The sequence below is a fragment of the Arachis stenosperma genome, chromosome 1 (assembly GCF_014773155.1).
Source record: "Arachis stenosperma cultivar V10309 chromosome 1, arast.V10309.gnm1.PFL2, whole genome shotgun sequence".
Lineage (NCBI taxonomy): Eukaryota > Viridiplantae > Streptophyta > Magnoliopsida > Fabales > Fabaceae > Arachis > Arachis stenosperma.
This window is the reverse complement of record NC_080377.1, coordinates 29,985,787-29,994,841: the sequence shown is the minus strand read 5'-3', so window position 1 is coordinate 29,994,841 and position 9,055 is coordinate 29,985,787. Positions and strand designations below refer to the sequence as shown.

General features: G+C 37.1%; 1 long non-coding RNA gene across 1 annotated transcript; it reads left to right on the top strand.

Annotated features, from left to right (window-relative positions):
• The first annotated feature begins 4,190 nt into the window (after positions 1-4,190).
• Positions 4,191-4,559, top strand: LOC130963171 (uncharacterized). The gene is made up of 3 exons (XR_009079803.1): positions 4,191-4,233; positions 4,306-4,388; positions 4,499-4,559. It is a non-coding gene; the product is annotated as an uncharacterized LOC130963171 (long non-coding RNA).
• Positions 4,560-9,055: the final 4,496 nt, after the last annotated feature.

Here is a 9,055-nt window from a genome sequence, read left to right as displayed (position 1 = left end):
TAGTTTTAAAGAGATAGAGAGGCTCTCTCCTCTCTCTTAGGTTTTAGGATTAGGATTTTTTTTAGTCATTAGGATTGTTTCTTCATACTAGGTTCAATATTCCTTTATTTTGACTTCTCTCCTACTTTTAGATACTTTAATGCTTTTATTTATTAATGACTTATGTTGCCAAATTAGCTTATGAACTTTTTCATGTTACATTTGATATCTTTATTAATTCAATTTGAGGTAATTCATATTTATGACTTTAATTTAGCTTTTTAGACCCCTTGGCCTTGGTTGAGTAATTAGTAACACTTGAGTTATCAAACTCAGCTGTTGATTGAAATTGGAATTCTTTGTTGATTAATTTGTAGCCTAATAACTCTAGTCTTTCCATAGGAGTTGACTAGGACTTGAGGATCAAAGTAATTAGTCTGCTTGACATTCCTTTATTTAGTAAGGGCTAACTAAAGTGGGAGCAGAGTCCAAATCTCATCACACCTGATAAGGATAACTAGGATAGGACTTTAATTTCTTTTACCTTGCCAAGAGATTTTATAATTACTAATTTATTTTCCTTGCCATTTAAATAACCTGTTCCTTATTTTAAAAAAACCCAAAATTATATTGTTTTCTTTAACCAATAATAAATCATACCTCCCTGCAATTCCTTGAGAGACGACTCGAGGTTTGAATACTTCGGTTTATAAATTTTATTGGGTTTGCTTAAGTGACAACCAAAACTTTTGCACGAAAGGATTCTTTGTTGGTTTAGAAACTATACTTACAACGCGATTATATTTGTGAATTTCTTTACCGATAGAAAGTCCGTTCGTCAAAAATGGCACCGTTGCCGGGAAATTGCAAACGTGTGCCTTATTATTGGTTATTTTAAATATTTTTCTTGTTTATTTTCTTCGCTTTGATCTAAAAATTCTAAGTTTGTTGTCATTTTATTGTTTTTCTCTTTCCTCATTAATTTCAAAAATATCTTTTCTATTTATTTTAATTATTTTTTTTGAAAATTACAAAAAAAATTCAGATTTTTATTTTAAAATTCTTATCTTATGTTATCTTAGTTTTAAATTTTAAAATTCAATTCTTTTTCAAAAATCGTATCTTTTTCAAAATCTTATCTTATCTTATTTCAAAATCAAAATTTCAAATTTCAATATTTAAATTCCAAAATTCAAAATTCAAATTTCAAAATTTAAATTTAAAATTTTTAAAATCAAACCTTTTCAAAATTTAAACCTTTTTCAAATTTTTTGTTGATAGTATTTCTAGTTTTAGGAGTTGATTTTCATTAATTTTTATTAGTTTTTATTTTCTTTAGCTACCATGAACTCTCACAACTTTGGCTATGAGTCTAGTTACAATTATATTGCAGGGAGAGGAGATTACAATGAGAACATGCATCAAGGATGGGACAACCAAAGATGGGTGGAGACACAAGGATTTGATCAACCCTCTTGGCAACAACCTCCACCAACATACTATAACCAAGAGCCCTTCCAAGAGGCATACCAAGATGACGGCTATGGTGAGCACTCTTTTGATTATCAACAACCACCACCATACGCCTATGAACCCCCTCTTCAACATAGCTTTGAACCACCATACTCACAAGCCCCTTACCACCAAACACCCCCATATGACCCTAATCCATATCCACCATACCAACCACACTACGAGCCGAACGAACCATACATAGAACCACCTTCCTATTATGAACCCTTTCTCCAAAATAATGAACCCTCCTATCCACTCCAACCTCCACTGGATAACAACACTCTTAGTGTTATGCACCAAAGACAAAAGACCATGGAAAACACACTTACCGGCCTGACCTCTGCTATACAAGCTCTCGTCTCCCAGATTGGATCATCGAATACCCCCAATATTCAACCCTCAAGCTCTAGTGCGCTTCCTTTTCAACCACATAATGATCTTTCCATCCCATCTCCATCCTCCATAGAAGAGCACCCACATCCATCAATCTAAGAGCAAGATGATTCCAGTTATGATATTGACATAGAACAAGAGAGTAGGGATCATCTTCGCGAATTCATACTTCATAAGGAGCTAGAGGAGGCCCTAAAGGTGAAGGTAGTAGAGACCTTTGAAGTCGAAGGAGTGGTTGAAGAATTAGTAAAGGAAGACATCAAGGAGGAGTCTGATTTTGTCTTAGAGCAAGAGGAGGCCCAAAATGTGGAGATAGGAGAAACCCTTGAAGATGAAAGAATTGTTGAAAGGAGTTGTCATGGAAAGAAAATCATCAAGGATGAGTATGATTTTATATTAAATCAACTGGACAAAGCAGTAATTATTGAAGAGGAAGAAGTGGTTGAAGACTTAGGAGATGTTGAACCTCCATGGGAAAGTCAAGTCATAGAGCCTCCTTCCAATATGGTTGCATTTGATGTTGCGGAGGGTGTACAACCTCCAAGGCATGTCATGGTTAAAGACTTGGAAGAGGTTGATCAAGAGATGGAGATTCAAGAAGCAGAAGCACAACCTCCCATGCCCTTGGAAAGCAGTGAAGATGAGATTAAATTGGAAGAAAGCTACCAAGAGGAAGAGGTTGAAACTGAAGAAGCTTACAAGGAGGTGGAAGTTGTCAAAGAAGAGCACAAGGGAGTGGAGCTTACAAGATCGTTAGAAACACCTCTCCCAAAGCCATTACCGTCCAACACAACGTTCAAGTGGGTAAAATTCTTATCCTTGACCTTTACTTTCCCACTTGAATATGGGCTTCTAGAGACGGATGGTCAACTTAGAGCTCTTTGTGGCATTAAGAGCAAGAGGAAGATAGTTAGTGGTTGGAGTTGTCAAGCAAGGTTCAACATGGTTGTATGCTCCAAGTTGAAATGCAAAGGTTGGTGTAGAGTGTAAGACCCAGAACTTTTGAAAAGTCTTATTATGATCAAGTTTCAAATCGTATAGTTATTTATAGCCTTAATTTCAGAGATTATTTTATTATAGATAATTAAGGCAAGTTTTGATTTATTGGATTTGATATAAGTTATGATTATTATCCAATTTTATAATTATTGGATTATTTTCTATATTTAAAGTATAAAGTTGATAGTTATGAAATAATAAGGATTTTATATGATTTGGATTAGATAAGTAATATTTTTAATATTATTACTGCTATTTTGGAAAATGAAGAAATTAAGTATATTATTTCTAATTTTTGGATTTGGGCATTTTATTGAAAATAATTTGTAAACTTGATGAGCAAATAGTATTTCTCTATATACAATTAGTGTTGGGTTTAAATTGGGTTTTAATTACTACATTATTTCCAATTTCATTTGAAATTACCATTTTGCCCAAAATCATAGTTAACACACATTTTCACCTCATTTAAAATGAAACCCTAATTCCCTTCTAGCCTTAGCCGAAACCCCTTCCCCAAGACAGCAGTCAACACACACGAAAAACCCTAATCCAATTACCCACTTCCCTAACCCAGCAGCAGTGGCACACACCTTTCCCTTTCCTCAGATCAATATGAAGCTTCACCCTCCTCCTTCAACGTACCAGACACCCACCACACCGAGAAGAAACGCGGATATGAAGGGGAAGAAGAAGGAGATCATAATCGGAAGGGAAGGGGGGCCGCATTTTACGCCGTGCAGTTTGCGTCGCCTTCACCGCGTCACCGCCGCCAAGCTTATGCTGCCATCGTCCTATCGAGCTACTGTCGCCACCATGAAGCCACCGTTCGAATCGCGATCAGGAGAGGGAGAAGGTGCGAGCCATGGCCAGAGGGGAGAAGGCGCCGTGTGGAAGCTGCGCCGCCGTCACCATTGTCGAGTCTTAGTGTCGCCGTTGAGCTGCTCTGCTGCACCGTGGCTGAGCTCCGCCACTCCCTGTTCCTCGGGCCAGTGGTGTTGCTGCTATTGCCATCCAGAGAGATGCACGAGGAGGAGTTTGACGTGCGTGAAAAAGGCTGAGATGGTTCCTGTAAGTGCCACCTACCTCCGCCACTGCTAGGGCCTGCCGCCGGCGCGCCGTTGAAAGGAAGACTGTCCAGTCACATCGAGTAGGAGAGACAGAGAGATCTGAAAGTGTGTTGAGAGTCCAACCACCGTGCCCTACCGTCGTTCGCATCGCCGGCGCCGCCTCTGTCAGAATTGCCGCTGTCAAAAAAAGGGTTCTAGTCGCCGGGAGTGGCTCTGTGACCTCCGGGACCACCGCCGAGCTTCTGGCTGTTTCTGCCATCACCGGAGATCTCTACCGGTAAGGGTTTTATTTGAAGTCTCTGCCTTTTTGGATTTCAAAAAGGTTTTAATGTTACGCGATTTTCTATAGTTGATCCACCGGGGCTTCTGGCCGCCGCCGGAGCTGTTGCCGGGGCCGGTTCGAAATCGCAGCTGCTTCATGTTGTTATTCCGGTAAGAAATTGTGTTTCAAAAAGCCTCGCGTTAGTTTTTGGTTGTGTTTGGTTAATAAATGAGTTTTGGTAACGTGGGGTTGAGTCCTGATTATTATATGTTGCGATTAGTGTTGCTATAGTTATTGCGAAAGTGGCTGGGAGCTGAGGTTTTGGTTGCCGGTAATTTCGAGTTGAGGCGGAAAGGACTTTGTGAGACATTTGGGTTATGGAATTTGCGTTTTGAGGTAGGGGCGCTTTCCAAAAACTATATTTTATGTATTGGAATTATTACATATGGATACTGATGCGAGATATTGTGTATTTGGTGATTGTATCTGCCTTATGTATTATTTGATTGACTTGAATGATTATGGATGTTGGTTTGGCTGAGTTGTTGTGCGGCTTTGTGAAATATAATGTTTTGAAGTTGATTCCTTAAAGATTTGAAATCTGAGTTTAAACTGTTGAGGATTGGTTTGAATTGAGTCAATTATTTCAATGATGTGAAAAGTCGAATGCACTTTTGAATTCAGCCTGGTTTATTTTAATTGATTTGGTTTTGGACAAATGATTTGTTATTGAACCGTTTCTTTAAAGCTTGGGAAATGAGTTATATCGATTGATATTGAGTTGATTTTGAAATGATTTCCTTGAGATACGCCACTGAGGCGATTGTTGGATTTAGCTTGCTTTAAATTGACTTCTGGTTTTGAGCTGTTGAAAAGGAATGAGAAATGGTTTAGTTGGGACCCGAACCGGGTGGCAAAAGTCCAAGTTTTAGGGGAGGTGCTGCCGAAATTTCTACAAAATCCTACACTTGTTTGTAAAGTTATTTAAAAAAGGGTTGGATTTGAGAAATTGTATTATTTGATTTATTAAGAGAATATTTATGTTTTCAAGCTTAATTTATTTACGGAACTTTATGCGTTGAGTTCGGCTTATTTAGAATTGAACTATTTTACCGTTTGAATCACTGAAGGAAAGAATGATGCTCTAATATTGATTTTAATATAAAAAGGGGTTTTTAGTGATTTCAAAGGAATCTAGACTTTTGATTGATTAATCAAGTTTGAGGCATTTTGGAAGAGTTAGAAAAATGGGTTCTAAAAAGAAACCTGAAAGTGGTTTGATTCAAATGAACCGGTTCCGTTTCAAATGAGTTGATTTTTGGACCGGGTTGGAACTTGTGATTTTGTATGGCCGGTTTTAGAGTAAATTCAGTTTTATTTACTTGAACCGAGAAATCTATGATTTTAAGAGTTTCAATGAATTTTAAGGAATTGATATAGGTTGACCTTCCCTAAAGACTTGGGACTCTGCCGAGAAACTTTTGTTATAAAATCCCATTGTTGGATGGGTGATTTTGAATGCTTTGAAATAAATCCTTAACTTGCCATGGTTTGGAAGTTTGGAAAGAGAATGCCGAGAGTGGCTCTGTTTTAAAAAGGAAACTCACTTTGAGTAAATTTGGCTTATGAGCCTGAGATGATTTGAGAAACGAGATTTCTAAAACCAAGGCTGAAAAGAGTTGAAACTTGATTTCAAAGTGAAATGAATAGAGAAAATGATTTATGGCTTAAATGCCAATTTCATGAATTTGATGATTTTGAATGTGGAAGTGCTGTTTTGTTGAGAGCCGGATTGGCTGTGTATGTTTATACATATTGATTGGTTCTGGATTGAACCGTGAGCCGGAATGGCTGTGTATGATATGAATATTGGCTGGTTCTGGAATGAACCGTGAGCCGGATGGCTGAGATGGATGGTGATCCATGGATGAGATTGAATGCATGTTTATGCTGAATCATTGATAAATGTGAATGTTGCACTTCCACTATCTGAGATACGGGTTTCCCTGGGTAGTAGCAGTGGCTAGCCACCATGTGCTCCAGGTTGAGACTTGATACTCTGTTGACCCTATGTCGTATGTGTGGCCGGGCACTGTGAAAGTCCCGGATGAGCTCGCCCCCGAAATATTCACCAGTGAAGGTGATGGATATGGATCATGTTTATGATCAAGTTTATGATGCGTATAACTCGAGTTGGGGATGCGCGACAGAGGGACGGTCCAATGGTTAGCTACCAGGACTTGTCGGGTTGGCTCTATAACCGACAGATGATATCATCAGCCACTAGGGACAGGCATGCATCATATGCATCTATGTGACATTGTTTGGGTGTGCATATTGTACTTGTTTTGCCTATGTGATTAATTGCTAATTGTTCTACTTGCAATAACTATTTGTTTGTGCTTGCATCTTCCTATCTGTGTTTGCAACTGTAACTCTGTTGGATTGTGGTGATTTGGTTGAAGGTTGGATTGTTTGGGCCTAGGGCCGTGGATGGAATGAGATGAACTGATGTTTGATTTCGGTTTTGTGGTTCTGGTTTGGAATACGATATGAAAGGCTATTTGGTTCAGTATAGATAAACCTTTTTGAAATGCTTTGATGTTTTGAGAATTGAACAGTTCCTCTTTCAGAATAGATTTCTGACTTTACTTTTATTGTAAACTGTTATTTTTGAAAAGATGCATAAGATGGTTAATAATCACTGGTACGACTTATCTTCATGTATCCTATTACAGTAATTCCCAAAAACCCTCTACTGAGAACCCTTTCGAGGATGATGTTCTCACCACCTACATTTTTCCCCTTTCAGGATTTGGGCACAGAAGTTATGAAGAGTTTAATTATTTGTTATTGAGATGCTCTATATTGCTTTAGATTATTATTTTTGTACCCTCGCCTTTATCTTGATATATTTTGTAAGAGGGATAGGGATTGTATTGGTTAATGTTTGTAGTATTAATTATATATATATATGTATGTATGTATATACATGGATGTACTCTTTACGAGTTCATTATAAGTTGTATGATATCTATGGATGTACGTTATCGAATGGAGTATCTTGGAAATGGTATTGCGGTCTAAAATTTTTAAACAGGCTCATATTTTAGTATTAAATAGTATAAGTGTCGTCGTAATGTCCGAGCTATCAGAGTTGCGCAGCCGGAAGCGTGAGCTTTGGTAGTTAGGGTGTTAGATTATGGTATCAGAGCAGTTCTTCCTGTAGAGTCTGAGGAATGGACTGACTATGCTTCAATTGCATGCTCTGAGCGTTTGTCATGTATTAGGTCTTGTCGAATGATGAGAATTAGAGCTTTATGCACATGACGGTCTATTGATTAACGCCGTTAGTCTTGCATTGCATAATTCTTGGTATTAAGTTTGGCCGGCTTAATACTAGTGAACTATGTCTATGAAAGCACTAATGGGTTATCATAGGCGATATACGAGTTTTGAGCAAAGCGAATCGCGGGTTTTGGGAACGTTGGAAACTATTTCTCGAGGCTATTCAGTTGTGTGTTTTGGATTTTGTTCGAGTCGACCTGTTCTTTCGTGTCCTAACTTGAAATTCTTGTTTGCTACTCCTTTTGAAAAGTAGTTTGATATTTCTACTCTATTCCCTTATTCATATGCATTCTTGTTTGATCCTAAGTGCATATGCTTGTTTGAGATCCTTGTTGTATCTATCTTTCTCTGTTTGAGTTCTTTTTGATTCACGTATCCTTTGATATAGCTTTGAACTTGTCTTAATGCACTGTGCCTTTTTAAGTCCGGATTCCGAGTCCATTCTTATAGAAATTGTTGATTCGGTTTTTCCTCTTATTTGACAGTGATTACAGCTAGTTTTGAGACTTTTATGAAAATTGCTGTTGAATAGATGTATACTTATCTATATATGAAACTTGAAGATTTCTTACACAGTTTGACAACTATTTATTTCTAATACCTCGCCTGTACTTTTACTGGTTTACGGAACTGCATTTACTTTAAAATTATAATTTGACTTTCTAGTAATTTTACTATAGTTCCAATGCACATTTTCATTTGATTATGTATTTGGATATTTTTCAAAATTTTGGAAAGAAAGAATTTTTCATTTTTATCCCCGTTGAGTTTCGTTTGATAAACTTTACTTAATTCATTTTGAATTGAGTTTGATTCAGCATGCTATAGGGTTTATGCCATTATTGATCTTTTGAAAATGTTGGACTCATAGCTTTCTTCTTTTGAACGGACTCGTTTCTTCTTAAGCTTTTCACCTCTATGAATGTCATACGTGATTCTGTTTTTAACTAATCTTTTACATCTTGTGAAATTATCATTAATCTTGGTTTGTCCTTCCTGTGAATTTCATCCTTATGTGAGTCGGTTTGATTCGTTTTAAATTAGTGCATCGTTTATTCTCTCATTATCTCTACAAGAGTTTTTAGTCAAAGATTTATCCTTGAGAAATTACTAATGATTGAGTTGTCTTTTTCTATGACTTTTGTTTTCCGTTGGATCAGTTGAAAGCTTGTTTGATGTCTCATGCATAGTGGATCTTGTTTGAGCTATCTTGGTTTAAAATCCTTTTTTTGCATGGCTTGACTTCTTTTTAGTACATCTTAAACTTCTTGAATGTTCTTCTGAGATGGTGATTTCAAGAACACTTTTGGAGTCTTGTTTTGAGCTTTTAAGGAAGATTTGAATTTCTTTGAAGAAATATTAAATGGAATTTGCTTTCTATTGCTTGATTGAGATTGAAACAATTGTTTGATTTTGACGAAGTTAATTTCAAAGTTGGCATGCGCTATTTTAAATGAGGTTTTGAAAAGTTTCCTTGTTTAGTGGAAAC